The sequence below is a fragment of the Somniosus microcephalus genome, chromosome 6, assembly GCF_052327205.1.
Source record: "Somniosus microcephalus isolate GS21.2 chromosome 6, FLI_Smic_1.0, whole genome shotgun sequence".
NCBI lineage: Eukaryota > Metazoa > Chordata > Chondrichthyes > Squaliformes > Somniosidae > Somniosus > Somniosus microcephalus.
In genome coordinates this window covers 149403494-149421801 of record NC_140992.1, presented here as the reverse complement: position 1 = coordinate 149421801, position 18308 = coordinate 149403494, and positions in this window count along the sequence as shown.

Below are 18308 nucleotides of genomic sequence, written 5' to 3'. Positions count from 1 at the left end.
CCACACTCACCCCCCCCACCCTGCCCTCCCTTCCCCCCGCACTCCCTTCCCCCCCGCCCTCCCTTCCCCCTCCCTTCCCCCCTCTTCCCCTCCCCCTTCCCGCCCTTCCCCTCCCCCTTCCCCCCTTCCCCCCCTTCCTCTCCCCTTCCCCCCCGCCCTCTCTTCCCCCCCGCCCTCTCTTCCCCCAGTCTCTCTCTCTCTTCTCCCCAGTCGCTCTCTCTCTACCCCCCAGTTGCTCTCTCTCTTCCCCCCAGTCGCTCTCTCTCTCTCTCTCCCCCCCCCCCCCCGTCGCTCTCTCTCTCTCTCTTCCAACAACAACATGCCCTCGAAAAAGCCTCAGCACCGCCGGGCACTTCAGCAAGTCTATATATATAAACGGATCTGTCTGTCTGTCTGTCTGTCTGTCCTCACGTGTGCGTCTGTCCGGCTATGCGCTCGAAAGGTATAGAGCGTATCTACGCGTGCGTTACGTCAAAAGAAAGCTTACCGTTCCGAAACAGTCGTAAGCATATTTACGTTTCGGCCAGACAAAAATCGCGCCCGCGGTATCCGAAAACCGTTCAACATTCCGCTCATTAGCATCTCATTATCCGCTCATTAGCGACAGAGTGACCTCGAGGTCGACCAATCGTACGCCGGGTTCCTGGCGCGTGACGGGACGATTGACCAATCCTACGCTTTGGTGACCTGACGGTCAACCAATCGGTGCGTGTGTGGGCGGGCCTTATCGTTCTGAACTGAGGTGAGTCGCCGCCATCTTGATTCCAAACTTTTTCTTTCTTTTTCCCGCTTTCTGCGTCTTTAAAAAAAACGTTGCTTTTAAAACACATTTTGCTTTTAAAAAAAGTTAATTACTTACTAAATCTTTTATCTAATCTCATTCATTTTCCTACCTTTCCCTGTTTTTCCAGGTAGGCCTCGAAGCCTCGGCCTCACCTCCGCACCCACGCCCGAGCTAGGCACCTCCCGGCCCCAGTCAACAAGCGGCCCCCGATCGCCGCCGACTTTGTGAAGGCTGGAGGGGCGGGCCTCAGCCGAGCGCTGCTACTGCCGCCATCTTAGTAAAGGTTGCGCGCGCAGCAGGTGCAGCTGAGACGCGGCGTCTCTCTCTGTTCCCCGCTCGGCTCGGGGGGGGGGGCGGGGCTCTCAGGAGTGCGGATCTCGGGCGGGGCTTGGAGAGCAGGAAGGGTTACCCCGGCAACCGGGCCCGCCGGCCGTCTCTCACAGCCGCAATCGGCGCTCTTGAAGCCAGCTCGGGAGGGCGGGGCCATGTCAGTGCGTGGGGCGGCACGGAGCTCCGTGGAGCCATCGCCGGCGCTAGGCTCGGGTGCTTTGTGGCCTGCGGCTGAACAGCGGCTGTGGACCTCGAGCTGACCAGGGCGCTGGACTCGGCTGGGCCATGTCTTTGCGGGTGTTCGCCTCGGCCAACGGCATCAGGGTGACGGCCGAGGCCGTCAAATGCGTTCAAGGGAACGCGTTCATCCAGATGCCGAGGCCCGGGCCCCGGGGCGGAAAGAGGGATTGGAGCGGGGGATGAGGGCTCGGGCAGGGGAGAGGGAGAGGGGATAGGCACGGGGGGAGAGAGAGGGGGGAGGAGGGGAGGAGGGGGAGAGGGAGGAAGGGGGTAGGGAGGTGGTGAGAGGGAGGAGGAGGGGGAGAGGGAGGAGGGGAGGGGAGGAGGGGGGGAAGAGGGAGGGGGAAAGAGGGAGGGGGAAAGAGGGAGGGGGAGGGTGGGGGGGAAAGAGGGAGGGGGAGGGGAGGGGGGAGGAGGGGGGAAAGAGGGAGGGGAAAGAGTGAGGGGGGAAGAGGTAGGAGGGGGAGGCGGGGAAGAGGTAGGAGGGGGAGGGGGGGAAGAGGTAGGAGGGGAGGGGGGAAGAAGTGGGAGGGGGAGGGGGAAGAGGTAGGAGAGGGATGGGGAAGAGGTAGGAGGGGGAGGGGGGAAGAGGTAGGAGGGGGAGGGGGGAAGAGGGGGGAGGGGGGAAGAGGTGGGGGGGAAGAGGTAGGAGGGGGAGGGGGGAGAAGAGGGGGAGGGGGGAAGAGGTAGGAGGGGGAGGGGGAAGAGGGGGGAGGGGGGAAGACGTAGGAGGGGGAGGGGGGAATAGGTAGGAGGGGGGAAGAGGTAGGAGGAGGGGAGGGGGAAGAGGTAGGAGGGGGAGATGGGGAAGAGTTAGGAGGGGAGGGGGAAGAGGTAGGAGGGGAAGAGGTGGGGGGGGAAATGTAGGAGGGGGAGGGGGGAGAGGTAGGAGGGGGAGGGGGGGAAGAGGTAGGAGGGGAGGGGGGAAGAGGTAGGAGGGGGAGGGATGGAAGTGGTAGGAGGGGGAGGGGGGAAGAGGTAGGAGGGGGAGGGGGGAAGAGTTAGGAGGGGGAGGGGGAGGAAGAGGTAGGAGGAGGAGGGTGGGGAAGAGGTAGGAGGGAGTCGGCGTTTCATCAATTAGGGGCATTTCCTAATTAAGAAAAAGTCACAGAAACGGATACAGGTTTATTGGCATCATTCGAACAACCAGCAAAGATTCAGCATCAAACTATGTCTGAGTTTCTGCTTCACACAGGCGGTCAGAAGCTGCAACATAAGACTTCAAGCATTACTAACTATACCCTGGATCCCAAATATTAACCAGAATTATATTCAATGTTAGAAGTATTTTAAACTACATAAAATTTAAATGTGGAACAAGTAACAGTATTTTGAAATTATTGAATCGCAGATTAAAAGCCTTAAGAAAGTGGCTCCTGATTCCTCCGGTCAGAGGTTAGCTGGCTTCATTATCCTATAACACAATCATCTCAATATAACCCACGGTCACCGCGGCTGGGCTCTAAGTCCAAGCCCTTCCCCGCGGTCTCAACCATCCCGCCGACCTCACAAAATGGCGGCTGCCCTTCACCCACCGGGCTCTGAGTCCAGCCCCTTCCCTCACTCTCACCTTCCCTGTTAAGTCTGTGTGTTATAGTGAGAATTACTACACAGACCACAAGAGTAAATTCAACAGGTCTTTACTGGTTGGAGGTCGGACTACACTGAATACAATATTATTACACTGTGCTTATATACCGGTGTGGTCACCACCGGTATTACGTATACAGCAGCCAAAGAAAGTAGTACCCTTCTTAAGGTGGACCAGGCTTAAGTTCTCTTAAGGTGGAACAGGTTACATACACCACAATCCTCCCTTTTTAGCTTAACAGTCATATCCCCAAATAAACATAACATATATACATATATAACTTCAGGTATAACAGTTCAAAGGTTCAGTCTCTCAGGAGGCTTTCTGATTCGGCTTGGATAACGCCTTTCAGTGGCCTCTGATTCTTGTTGTTGAGGTGCCTCCTCTAGTTGGTTGCCAATGTATTGGGTGTCATCATCATCAAATACATTCTCGGCCGAGGTAGATGCTTCAGGTTCATGAACGTCTTCCACAGCTGTCTCTGTCACAACCATGGGTTCGACCCTTGCTCTCGACTCTACCCGTTGATCCGCATGACGCCTTATCACATTATGACCAATATCTACGGTGTATATCAGAGGTCCTTGTCTGGCCCGGATTGTTCCGGACTGCCATTTGTCGTTTCCATAGCCCCTTGCCATCACTGGTTGTCCTACGTCGAAAGTTCGAGTGGTCTTGCTGTTAATATGCCGAAACTGTTTGTTTTCCACTTCCCTCCGCACATATGGTTTTAACAAGTCCAACTTGGACCGCAACCTTCTGTTATAAAACATCATAGCAGGACTTTGGTTAGTCACGGCATGATCGGCGTTTCTATATGACATCAGGAACTTATCGACCTTGTGTTGCAGCGGAATCTGATCATCATTCATGGCCTTAATAGCCTTTTGAATGTCTGGACAAATCTTTCAGCCAACCCGTTTGTCGCCGGATGATATGGGGCAGAGGTATAGTGTTTAACTCCATTCTTCTTTAAGAATTGTTGGAATTCTTCCGATACAAACTGTGGTCCGTTGTCCGAACAGATCTGTTCTGGCAATCCGTTCCTTGCGAATATTGTTCTTAACACCGCAATTGTCTTTTCTGAAGTAGTGGTATTCATCTTGATGACTTCTGGCCATTTGGAATGTGCGTCCACCGCGATTAGGAACATGGAGTCCATGAATGGACCAGCAAAGTCAATGTGTACGCGTTGCCATGGGGCTGAAGGCCATTCCCATGGGTGTAGCGGTGCTATCGGAGGTGCATTTTGCACTTTTTGACACCCAGCGCAGCTTTTCGTTAACTCCTCAATCTGTTGGTCAATACCCGGCCACCATACGTAAGCCCTAGCAAGACTTTTCATTTTAACTCCCCCCAGAGGACCTTCATGTAGTTCTTTTAAAACTCTTTCCCTTAACTTGGGAGGAATAATCACTCTTGTCCCGTACATCAAAGTACCATGGCAGGCGGACAGCTGGTCTCGCCTTGCCGAGAATGCCGGTAACAGAGGATCACCCCGTGTTGGCCATCCTTTCACTGTCACCTCGTAGACTCTGGACAGTGTCGGGTCGTTCCTGGTTTCTCTTTCAATACTTGCGTTGGTGACAGGTAAACACTTGATAATGGTCGAATGAAATAACTCAACAGGGTCAACTTCCGTCGTGTCTTCATCTTCAGGTAGTGGCAGGCGCGACAGGCCATCAGCATTGCCATGCTGTTTCGTACCTTTGAATTCTATCTGATATTGATGTGCCCCTAAGAAAAGAGACCATCTCTGGAGACGCTGTGCTGTCATCACCGAAACACCCTTCTTAGGGTTAAAAATGGACACCAATGGTTGATGGTCCGTCAGAAGTGTGAATTTTTGGCCCTGTAGGTAATGATTAAACTTCTTCACTCCCCATACAAGGCTAAGGGCCTCCCTATCGATCTGCGCATAGTTGCGCTCAGCGGAGGTCAATGATCTGGATGCAAACGCGACTGGCCTTTCCGTGCCATTTGGCAATTTATGTGAGAGTACTGCCCCAATACCATATGGAGAAGCATCACAAGCCAACCGAATAGGCAGTGTCGGGTTGAAGTGAGCCAACACTTCCTCTGAGGTGATCAATTCTTTGCTTTTGCGAAATGTCTTCTTACAGTTTTCGCCCCAGTCCCATGGTGCCCCTTTCTGTAAAAGAGCATTCAACGGATGCAGCACCGTGGATAGATTTGGCAGAAATTTATGGTAGTAGTTAATTAACCCTAGAAACGACCTCAACTGAGAGACATTCTCCGGAGCGGGAGCCTTTACAACTGCATCTATCTTGTCAGGAGACTTATGAAGCCCCTCCCGGTCAATGACATGACCACAGTACGAGATCCGCTTCTGAAAGAACTCACATTTCTGCCGATTTACCCTAAGTCCATACTCTTTCAGTCTGTTGAGCACCAGAATCACAGAATCACAGAAACCCCACGGTGCAGATAGAGGCCATTTCGGCCCATCGAGCCTGCACCGACACATATCCCACCCAATCCCCGTAACCCCTATACCAACACATATCCCACCCTATCCCGTAACCCCACGTATTTAATCCCCCTAACACTAAGGGTCAATTTTATCATAGCCAATCAACCTAACCCGCACATCTTTGGACTGTGGGAGGAAACCGGAGCACCCGGAGGAAACCCACGCAAACACGGGGAGAATGTGCAAACTCCACACAGACTGTCACCCGAGGCCGGATTCGAACCCGGGTCCCTGGTGCTGTGAGGCAACAGTGCTAACCACTATGCCACCGTGCTGCCCAAGTTAGCGAGATGCTGTTCATCACCATCACCTGTGATCAGAATGTCGTCCAGGTAACATTGTGTGCCTGGAATTCCCTGTAATACCTGCTCCATGGCCCTCTGCCAAATTGCTGGAGCCGATGCCACACCAAAAACCAGCCTATTGTACCGGTACAACCCTCGATGCGTGTTGATCGTGAGGTATTGGCGTGACTCTTCTTCAACCTCCATCTGCAAGTACGCCTGCGGCAGGTCTATCTTGGTGAAGTGTTTCCCACCAGACAATGAAGTGAAAATATCCTCAATCCGTGGAAGCGGATACTGCACCATGTGAAGCACCGGATTAACGGTGATCTTGAAATCTCCACAGATGCGAACCTTCTCTGGATCTCCTGGCTTATTGTTCGCAAGACGTTTCATAACGGGAACAATGGGCGTAGCCCACTCACTCCAATCTACTTTAGACAGTACCCCTGAACGTTCTAGTGCTTCCAGCTCCGCTTCAACCGCAGGTCGTATTGCATAGGGTACCGGTCTGGCTTTAAAAAATTTTGGTTGTGCATGTTCATCAATCTTGATGTTTGCCGTAATTCCCCTCAGTGTTCCCAGTCCCAGCTGGAGCACCTCTTTAGCCTCATCCAATATTCTGGACAATCGTTTAGGTTTGACAGCTGTTTCCCCGGAATCTACCGTTAGTGCTTTCAAGGGGTGCCAGTCCATATTCATTTTCCTAATCCACTCCCGTCCTAGTAGTGGTGGACCTCCTTCAGGTAGCACATATAAGTCCATTACTTGGCTTCCTTCGCCCTTGTGGACCACTTCTACCTCTATTTTTCCGATGGGGTACACTCTTTGCCCCGTGTACGTTTTCAATATAATCTCCGTATCCTGTAAGGGAATATGTTGGAATAACCTTCTGTAATCTTTCTTATTCATGACCGTCAATGCCGATCCAGTGTCCAATTCCATTTTTACTTGGACTCCTGCTATCTTAAGAGTGACCCAAATTGTCTGGAGGTCTGTATCCTTACCAACGTTGTGTATTCTTCAGCTATCCAGTTCATTACTGCTAGCATCTAAATCTGACTTCTGTTCAGTCAAACTGTTCTTTGTCACCTTGTGTACCTTTGCATATTTTCCTTGCGGTGACTTTTTATTGCTGGTCTTCTTTCCTGACCGGCATACTTTAGCTATGTGGCCAAACCTGCCACACGTTCTGCATTCTTGGTTTTTAAACCAACACTGGTTCTGATCGTGCGTTGTCTTTCCACAACGATAACATTTGACAGAACGCAAACCCAATTTGTTTGTACCGAGTTCCGGTGGCCGTAGCTGCACTACTGCCGTGCCTCTCGCTGCGGCCTCGTGTGCTGCTGCCATAGTGACCGCCTTCTCGAGAGACAGCTCATTCTCCTCGAGCAGTCGCCTTTGTGTATCCTGTTTAAATAAACCACACACAAATCTATCTCGAAGTGCCTCTGTCAGTCACATTCCAAACTGACAATATTTTGCTAGCTTACGTAATTCCATCAAATATTCAGCATTGCTTTCATTTTGCAGCTGTCTTCTATCGTAAAATTTAAATCGTTCTGCTAGCATCAGCGGCGTGGGGCTAAGATGATTTTTTAGGACAGTAACAATCTATTCGAACGTCTTATCCGCCGGTTCATCTGGTGATAACAGGTGTTTCAATTGCCCGTATGTCTTCGCACCCATTAAGTTTAGTAATGTTAGTGCTTTATCTGTCTCAGGAATTTTATTTGCCTTACAATAGTTTTGTATGCGTTCTACATACATAGCCCAGTCTTCTATATCACTGTCGAAGGCATTAATGTTCCCATGTTTAGGCATCGTAGCAATTTATCGTATTTTTTAATGTTATCTAAGATGGCGGCTTCCCGCTCTTGCCGTCGTCCTCCGCCCAGAAAATGGCAGTTTTCCCGCGCTTGGTGGTCTTCACCCGTCCCCCCGACGCTGTCTCTGCTTCACCGTGGCTCTCGCGCCTTCAGTTTCCCCAGACGCTGTGCCTTTAGCCCGAATGCGGCCCTTATCTCCAGTCGCGATCGATGTCCCGCGCTGCGCCTCTCGCTCGAAAGCGGCCCGGCCCTTATCTCTGGTCGCGATCGACCTCACTGCCCTTATTCCTCCGTCTTCCCAGCCCCGTCTGTACAGCCAACGCGGTTGACTTTCTGTCGCGTCGCTGCCCGGCTTACCCACCACGAGGTAGTAGAAGAAGCTGACAGTCGCTGATGGAGGCTTCGAGGTCCGGATGTCTTCTGCACTCCGGTTGCTCGATGCCTGCCGCTCGACGTGTCTTCCCGTAGGTGATGAGGGTGGAAACCTCTCTTCGACGTCCTGTCTGTGGACGAAGTCGCCGTGGAAATTACTGCAGCAGGGTAAGAATCAGACTCGTCGCCACTGTTAAGTCTGTGTGTTATAGTGAGAATTACTACACAGACCACAAGAGTAAATTCAACAGGTCTTTACTGGTTGGAGGTCGGACTATACTGAATACAATTTTATTACACTGTGCTTATATACCGGTGTAGTCACCACCGGTATTACGTATACAGCAGCCAAAGAAAGTAGTACCTTTCTTAAGGTGGACCAGGCTTAAGTTCTCTTAAGGTGGAACAGGTTACATACACCACATTTCCCCTCTCTGTCTCTCTCTCCTTCCCTCTCTCTCTTTCTCTCCTTCCCCCCAGTCTCTCGCTCTCTCCTTCCCCCCAGTCTCTCTCTCGCTCTCTCCTTCCCCCAAGTCTCTGGCTCTCTCTCTCCTTCCCCCCAGTCGCTCTCTCTCTTCCCCCCAGTCGCTCTCTCTCTTCCCCCCAGTTGCTTTCTATCTTCCCCCCAGTTACTCTCTCTCTTCCCCCAGTCGCTCTCTCTCTCTCTTCCAACAACAACATGCCCTCGAAAAAGCCTCGGCACCGCCGGGCACTTCAGCTAGTATATATATAAACGGACACATCTGTCTGTCTGTCTGTCTGTCTGTCTATCTGTCTGTCTGTCTGTCTGTCCTTCGGTTTGTGCCTGTCCGGCTATACACTCAAAAGTTATAGAGCGTACCTACGCGTGCGTTACATCAAAAGAAAGCTTACGATTCCAAAACGGTCGTAAGCATATTTACGTTTCGGCCGGACAAAAATTGCGCCTGCGGTATCCAAAAAACGTTCAAAATTCCGCTCATTAGCATCTCATTATCCACTCATTAGCAATATATAGTGATGTTGAGGTCGACCACTCGTACGCCGGGTTCCTGGCGCGTGCGGACGGGCCCTCCTACATTCGAGTGAAGGGACGATTGACCAATCCTCTGCTTCGGTGACCTGACGGTCGACCAATTGGTGCGTGTGTGGGCGCGCCTTATCATTCTGAACCGAGGTGAGTCGCGGCCATCTTGATTCCAAACTTTTCCTTTCTTTTTCCCGCTTTCTGCATCTTTAAAAAAAAAGTTGCTTTTAAAACAAAAGTTAATTACTTTCTAAATCTTTTATCTAATCTCATTAATTTTCCTACCTTTCCCCGTTTTTCCAGGTAGGCCTCGAAGCCTCGGCCTCTCCTCCACACCCACGTCTGAGCTAGGCACCTCCCGGCCCCAGTCAACAAGCGGCCCCTGATCGCCGCCATCTTTGTGAAGGCTGGAGGGGCGGGCCTCAGCCGAGCGCCACTACCGCCGCCATCTTAGTAAAGGCTGGTGCTGCAGTGGCGGCACAGAGCTCTGCGGAGCAGGTGCGCGGCAGCGTCTAACTCTCCCCCCCCATTCTGTCTCTCTCTCTCTTCCCCACGCCTCCTGAATGCGCGGGGGAAGAGGCCCAGGGCACCGTGGCCGCTTTCGGAGACTTCAGCTCCGTGACAGGTGAGGAGGGTCTTTGTTCACGTTGGGCGGGTTCCCTGGGTGCTGATCCCTGGCGGTGTGGGTGTGGGGCCGGAGCCCGGCTCTTACCTTGCCCCGGAGAGCGGGCGGACGGCAGGGCCTGGAGTAGCAAATCGGGCACCGGCGCCAAGATGATTTCCATACAGAGCCTGAGCGGCCGGCGAGCTCGGGCACAAAAAATGGCAGAAGAAAAACTGAGAGCGGCAGAGGGGAACAGATGTCAGAGAAACAGAGAAATAGGGAGGGAGGAGAGGGAGAGGATAGGGAGAGGGAGAGGGAGAGGGGCAGGGAGGGAGAGGGGCATGGAGGGAGAGGGAAGAGAGAGAGGGTGGGGGGAGAGAGAGAGGGTCGGAGGAGGGGAGAGAGAGAGGGTGGGGGGAGGGGGAGAGAGAGAGGGTGGGGGGAGGGGGGAGAGAGAGAGGGTGGGGGAGGGGAGAGAGAGAGGGTGGGGGGAGGGAAGAGAGAGAGAGGGTGGGGGAGGGGAGAGAGAGAGAAGGTGGGGGGAGGGGAGAGAGAGAGGGTGGGTGGAGGGGAACGAGAGAGGGTGGGGGGAGGGGAGAGGGAGGGGGAGGAGAGGGGGAGGAGGGAGGGAGAGGGGGAGGGGGGAGCGGGAGGGAGGGAGAGAGAGTAAAGCAGGGAGAGACAGGGGGAGGGAGAGAGAGAGGGTGAGGGAGGGAGAGCGTGAGGAGAGGGGGAGGGAGGGAAAGAGTGAGGGGGTGGGACAGGGAGGGAGAGCTTACCTTCTTCCTTCCTTCGCAGGGGTCCATCGGGCCACCTTCTGCCCCCCAGTTGCGCTCTCTCTTCCCCCCCAGTCACTCTCTCTCTTCCCCCCCAGTCGCTCTCTCTCTTCCCCCCCCAGTCGCTCTCTCTCTTCCCCCAGTCGCTCTTTCTCTTCCCCCCCAGTCGCTCTCTCCCTTCCCCCCCAGTCGCTCTCTCTCTTCCCCCCCAGTTGCTCTCTCTCTTCCCCCCCAGTCGCTCTCTCTCTTCCCCCGCAGTCGCTCTCTCTCTTCCCCCCAGTCGCTCTCTCTCTTCCCCCCCAGTCGCTCTCTCTCTTCCAACAACAACATGCCCTCGAAAAAGCCTCGGCACCGCCGGGCACTCGAGCTAGTCTATATATATAAAAGGATACATCTGTCTGTCTGTCTGTCTGTCTGTCTATCTGTCTGTCTGTCTGTCCTTCGGTGTGTCTGTCCGGCTATACACTCTAAAGTTATAGAGCGTATGTACACGTGCGTTACATCAAAAGAAAGCTTACGATTCTGGAACGGTCATAAGCGTATTTAAGTTTCGGCGAGACAAAAATTGCGCCCGCGGTATCCAAAAAACGTTCAAAATTCCGCTCATTAGCATCTCATTATCCGCTCATTAGCAATAGAGTGACATTAAGGTCGACGAATCATACGGTCGAGCGACCTGACGGTCGACCAATCGCTGCATGGCGGGGGTGGGTTCCTGGCGCGTGCGGGCGGGCACTCCTAGAGTCAAGTGACGGGACGTGTGTGGGCGGGCCTTTTCATTCTGAAATGAGGTGAGTGGCCGCCATCTTCAATCACAGAAACCCCACAGTGCAGATAGAGGCCATTTCGGCCCATCGAGCCTGCACCGACACATATCCCAACCGATCCCCGTAACCCCTACACCAACACATATCCCACCCTATCCCCGTAACCCCACGTATTTAATCCCCCTAACACTAAGGATCAATTTATCATAGCCAATCATCCTAACCCGCACATCTTTGGACTGTGGGAGGAAACCGGAGCACCCGGAGGAAACCCATGCAAACACGGGGAGAATCTGCAAACTCCACACAGACAGTCACCCGAGGCCGGATTCGAACCCAGGTCCCTGGCGCTGTGAGGCAACAATTCCAAACTGTTCATTTCTTTTTCCCACTTTCTGCGTGTTTCTTTTCAAATCTACATTTCCAGCAAAAAAAAATTTGCTTTTAAAACACAAATTGTTTTTAAAAAAAGTTAATTAATTTGTAAATCTTTTCTCTAACCTCTATAATTTTCCTACCTTTCACCGTTTTTCCAGGCCCGGGGCCTAGGCTTCTCCAACTGCCAGCAGCGCAACTCCACTCCCAGGCTCCCGGCCTAGACAGGGACTAACACTTCCAGAGGGGAGAGGGTGTGCTGCCTCAGCTCCATTCCCGGGGTCGGTAGGTGGGTAGGCTTCATAAGCAACTGGGGTAGGTCGCAAGCCCTGAATAATAATCTAAAGATCCTGTGTTTGCAGCTGAGGGAATTTCTTCTGCTGACAGCCCCAGGTTAACGGCAGCCATCTTTGTCAAGGAGGGCAAAAAGTTTCAGTGCGATGCCATTTTGATTCAGTGTGTAACAGAGTGCATGCGCGGCCATCTTAGTACAGGAACATAGAGTGGGTGGGGCTTCTGTGCTCCCAATCGGGTCCTGGTGACCGAGACAGACAATCGACTGTGTGGGCGGGGCCTAATCTTTCCAACTGAAAAGCGGAAATACAACAGAAACCACGAGAATACAGCGCTAACGAAATGGCGTATGGAGCAGAAAAGTGCTATCGCTGCGGCAGAACAACCCATGATCAGAAGGACTGCTGGTTTAAGGACAAAGTATGCAGGCAATGTGGGAAAATGGGACATATAGCAAGAGTCTGCAGGTCGGGAAAGAAAACCAACACTACAAGAACTACTAAGGAAAAGTACAAGGAAGTAAAGAAATTGACAGACAGTAGTTCGGAAGATCAGGAGAGTGATAAGGACTCCTGGAGCAGGAGACTAAGTTGTCCAAAGTTAAACAACGTGATCGCAAAGGAGGATCACTGAACCATTTGGGTCACCCTCATGATAGCAGGGTCCCCAGTAAAGATGGAATTGGACACAGGATGAGGCCTAACTGTCATGAATCGACGAGACTATGAGCAGCTATTCTCACACATACCCTTGAAGGACTCGTCCATTGTATTGAAGACATACACGGGGCAAAAAGTCTACCCCAGAGGAAAAATAAGGGTGCCAGTTGAATACAACGGCAAGGAAACACAGAAACTGTACCTATATATACTACCAGATGGAGGACCACCATTATTGGGACGTGAATGGATCCGAAAAATACAATTGGATTGGCATTCCATTCAGGCGCTAACTGTGACTGATAAAAAGGATGATGACGTTACACCTGGACGACTGCCAAAAATTCTAACTGATGCGAAAGAGGTGTTCCAGCAAGGACTTGGGACTCAAAAGGAGTAACGGCAATGATAAAAATCGAAGATAATGCAAACCCAAAATTTTTAAGTCCAGACCTTATGCAATCTGCCCAGCGTTGAAGCAGAGCTCGAGAGTCTGGTGCATTCGGGTGTGCTGTCCAAGGTGGACTGGAGCGAGTGGGCCACATCCATCGTTCCTGTAATGAAGAAATCATTGAGCAGCACGCCTGGGGAGCCGAAGAAGGTTCGCATCTGTGGGGACTTCAAGGTAACTGTGAACCCAGTCCTGCACACAGTACAATATCCACTTCCACGGATAGAAGATATTTTCGCCTCACTATCTGGAGGGAAATGCTTTACGAACATTGATCTGGCCCAAGCGTATCTACAAATGGAGGTGGAAGAAGCATCTAGGAAATACCTCACGATAAACACTCACAAAGGCCTTTACCAGTACAATCGACTGGTATTCGGGGTAGCATCAGCCCCGGCTATTTGGCAGAGGGCGATGGAACAAGTCCTGCAAGGGATCCCGGGGACCCAGTGTTATTTGGACGACATCCTGGTTACGGGCGAAAATGACAGTGAACACCTTGCCAACCTGGAGCAGGTGCTCACAAGATTACAGGAATATGGGCTACGAGCCAACCGCCCCAAATGCGAGTTCTTCAGGAGACAAATCTCGTATTGTGGCCACATGATTGATGAGGAAGGGTTGCATAAGTCGCCGGACAAGATTGAGGCTGTAGTCAAGGCTCCATCACCGGAAAATGTGTCGCAAATGAGGTCGTTCCTCGGGTTGGTGAACTACTACCATAAGTTCTTGCCGAATTTATCTACAATTCTGCACCCACTGAATGCCCTACTGCAAACTGGAGTAACATGGAAATGGAGTGATGAGTGTAAGTGTGCCTTTCAGAAATGTAAATGTCTAATCACTTCAAAAGAAGTATTGGCCCACTACAATCCAACACTACTGATTCGGTTAGCATGTGATGCGTCTCCCTACGGCATCGGAGCAGCGCTGTCACACAAATTCCTTGATGGTTCAGAGAGGCCAATAGCCTTTGCGTCGCGCTCGTTAACCTCAGCCGAGTGTAACTACGCCCAGATTGACGGGGAGGCCCTCAGCCTGGTGTGGGGTGTGAAGAAGTTCAATCACTATCTGCACGGGCAGAAATTCACCCTACTGACTGATTATCAGCCCCTGGTCTCCATTTTTAACCCAAAGAAGGGCGTTCCGGTGATGACGGCGCAACAGCTGCAAAGATGGTCACTTTTTCTAGGGGCACATCAGTACGACATAGAATACAAGGATACGAAACAGCATGGAAATGCTGATAGGCTGTCGCGCCTACCATTGCCTACGGTAGAGGAAGCACCTGCAGTGCACCCTGTTGAGATATTCCATGCGACTATAGTCGAATGTCTACCTGTTACAAACTCAAGTATAGAGAAGGAAACCCGAAATGACCCGACACTCTCTCGGGTCTATGATTTGATGGTGAAGGGATGGCCAGCACATGGCAACACACTGTTGCCAGCATTCTCGCCAAGGAGAGAACAGCTGTCAGTGTGCCAGGGGACCTTGATGTGTGGATCCCGAGTGGTAATTCCACCCAAGTTGAGAGATAGAGTGCTCAATGAGCTTCATGAGGGTCATCTGGGAGGGGTAAAAATGAAGAGCCTAGCCAGGGCATTTGTGTGGTGGCCGGGAATCGATAAAGAAATCGAGGATATGACCAAGAGATGCACAGGATGCCAGAAGGTCCAAAACGCTCCACCACAGGCCCCGCTACATCCATGGGAGTGGCCCTCATCTCCATGGCAACAGGTACACATTGATTTATCTGGTCCATTTATGGACTCAATGGCCTAGAAATTCAGTTGGGCTTGCCAGCCGTTAGCGCCTTAGGGGGAGTAGATCTCGAGCGCTAGGCGCTTATCGCCCAGGCGCAGCGCGATCTGCGCCTCTCCCCAACTTCAGGACACATTTAGCGCCGGCGCAAAGTCTTAGCGCGCGCCCTGCTGCGCGCGCAGATCATGACGTCATTTAATAGTGCAACGCCCTTTGTGCGCCCCAAACCGGAACTTCACTCGCGCCGGCCCATTGTGCGCCGGGCGTCCCGAGCGACTGTGAAGTGGAACGGTACACAGGCCAGCCGGGCCGGGGGGAGCGCTAATTAAAGGGCACTTACCCAGCAGTATAAAGGCCAGCCATTTTGCAGCATTCACTCTTGTGCAACGGTTTTTTGGACAGAGACCAAGGAGGAGAGTTTACTGCTTTGGACCAACACTTGGACAGGTATTTTTGGCTCAGGCCAGAGCTTACCAATTATCTTTGCCTTCATTCAGAGCTCAGTGTTTGCCAGCATATAATGGGGGCTGCATTGGGTGGCAACGCTGAATTTCAGCCTTATGCCAGAAGGGCTTACAGACGCCGTGAGAGAGTGGCAGCCCTGGCTAGACGCAGAGGGGGCAACAGGCGTCGCCAACTGAGGCCTTACCCACGCAGGGTATACCGCCCGCAGACCTCCTATCTGACCATGTCTGCCGCGATGTGTGTTCGGAGGCTGCGATTCCGAAGGGAGGTGGTTGCAGACATCTGCCGGCTGCTTCAGAGAGATCTGCAGCCACAGCTGATGCGCAGGACGTCTCTGTCGGTGGCAGTGAAGGTGACGGTGGCTCTCAACTTCTATGCCTCCGGCTCCTTCCAATCCGCTACTGGGGACATCGCTAACATCTCCCAGTTCGCCATGCATTGCTGCATCCACCAGGTGACCGAAGCCCTTTTCAGAAGGAGACATCAATTCATCTCCTTCCCCATGACCCTGGACAAGCAGCAGCAGCGTGCAGTGGGATTTGCAAGAATAGCGGGCTTCCCCATGGTGCAGGGCGCCATTGACTGCACGCATGTGGCTTTGCGGGCACCCCTTGAGCATGCCGAGGATTACCGCAACCGGAAGGGCTACCATTCCCTCAATGTACAGCTGGTGTGTGACCACAGGCAGCGCATCCTAGCTGTCAATGCCCGCTTTCCAGGCAGCAGCCACGATGCCTTTATCCTGCGACAGACAACTGTGGCTGACATGTTCCAGGCACAGCCTCCCCCAAGAGGATGGCTTATCGGGGACAAAGGCTATCCTTTGTGTACCTGGCTCATGACCCCGCTCCGCGCGCCCACGACCCCTGCTGAAGAGGCATACAATGAGAGCCATCAAGCGACGAGGAACCTCATAGAACAAACAATCGGCATGCTCAAGCAACGGTTCCGCTGTCTCGACCGCTCCGGGGGAGCACTCCAGTATTCGCAGGATCGAGTCTCCCAATTCGTCGTCGTTTGCTGCATGCTGCACAACCTGGCTATCCGCAGGACTCAGGCACTGCCACCTCACGTTGGACCACCACCTCAGGAGGAGGAGCAGGAGGAGCATGAGGACGACGAGGACGAGGAGTACCAGCCTAGGAGGGACGCACAAGGTCCAAGGGCCGCCCGTCGTCGGCTTATTGAACGTCACTTCTAGGCCCCCTGTCAGGGAATGGCTTGTGCCAATGATAGAACATGATTGCAGCCGCTCCGCAAGCCCTCAGCCGGTTAAGGCAACAAACACTTCAAAGATCAAACATGGACAATGTGAATAAATAAAATGCTTTATTGTACAAACTCTGGGCCCTTCCCACATGAAAACCAAAAACAGATGAAACCCCCAAAAAACACTCAAACACATTACTCACTCCCACAACCTGGGGAGGATTAACAAAATAGGGCAACTAAAATGGCCGTCATTCCCGGCCTTCGTCCAAAACAAACATCACATCATCGGCCTTCAAAAAACAAACATCCAATTCTCGGCCTCAAGAAACAAACACAAATGGCCACACATTCGACTATTTGGCCTGCTATGGCGATGCCTTGGACATCTTTGGGTGGCCCCTGCCCGCTCTGCAGCTCCGCCTCAAAGTAAGGCCATTGGCTGCTGCAAGGCTGGGGGCAGGCTCCTGAGGGGCACACGTCGTGACGGCAGATGCCCTTGGGGGTCGGCCTAGTCGAGGTCTGGCCGTCGAGCGGCTGGCTGTTGATTGCTGCAGCTGTGGCTGGCCAGCATCAGTCGCTGCAGCAGCTCCTGGCAGCTCCACTGGGGGAGTGGCAGTGGAGGCTGGAGGAATGGCGGCAAGCTGGCGGATGGCAGGCGCGCGCTGGTCGCCTGAGACACTGGCACTCGCCCGGGCCAGCACTGCAGCATTCGCACCAATCTGCCGAGGGACAGACCGATGTGCTGCTGCAGCGCGCCGGGTGCCCTGGCGATGCCTGGCTGACACCGTGAGTGTGGCAGCAGTGAGTGCCCATGTTGACCTGTTCACTGACCGCAGCAGAGCAGCCAGTGACTGGACGGCACCACTAATCACCTGGCCAGTCGCTGACAGATCTGCCCGGTATTCCGCCCGACTGGTGGCCTCTAAGGGCCCGAACTCGGCCACACTCCGAGAGAGCGAATTGATGGACTCAGGCAACCGTGCCACTGCCGCCATGAGCTCCGTGTGCCGGCGCTCCGAGTCCGCGGACAAGTCTTCGAGGCGTTCCATCTCCTCGGCGAAGAGCATCTCCTGACTGGAGGCCGGACTCTCCCTCTGGGGAGAAGGCCGCCGAGCTGGACGACCCTTCCTCCGTTGCTGGATGCCACTGGGCCCAGCAATTGGACTCCCCTCCGACGCATCCCCCCTCTGGGGAGAAGGCCGCCGAGCTTCCAACCCCCTCCCGCCTTTCTGCAACATGCAGGTCCCAGGAGCTCCCCTCCCCTTCGACACTTCCGCCACGCTGCCTTCCAGGGAAGACGTGTCCCCTACATTGGCCTGGGTGGCCGCGGCTGAGGGTTCCCCTGATGGGCCGCCTTCCTCTTGCTCCTCCTCCTGCTCCTCCTCGGAGGGTCTGTCACTGGCAAGTTGAGGGGCCTCCTCTTGACCATCTGAAAGCAGGAAGGCACAAGAGTAGCTTTAGAGTGAGGAGAGGGCGTCAGTGCGGGATGCACGAGTGGTGGCATTCAGCGCATTGGTCGGACAGTGGCAAAGGATGTAGATCTGATGCGCAAGTGGGACGAGAGAGGTGCAAAAGGTGATGTCCTTACCATTGCTGCCCAGAACAGGGTCGGCATCTCCACATGCAACGGGCCCAATCACCCGGCCACCCATGAGGCGCTCCACGCGATGTTGCAGGTTGGTGAGTGGCTGGATATGGGGTCATCCTCCCCCGGTCGCAGTCCGGCTCTTGCGATTATTCGCCAGCTTGGCCTGCAAGAGAAAGGACAGCCTCTAAGTACAGTGTGTCGCCGTGATCTTGTGTGCACTGCCTCCCATGGTAGAATAGCCTGGCCAGTGTGTCGCCATGATCTGGTGTGCACTGCCTCCCATGGTGGAATAGCCTGGCCAGTGTGTCGCCATGATCTGGTGTGCACTGCCTCCCATGGTGGAATAGCTTGGCCAGTGTGTTCAGTGCAGAATGTGCAATTGATGCTCATGCCTGTGCCATAGCTGCTGGATGAAGGCTG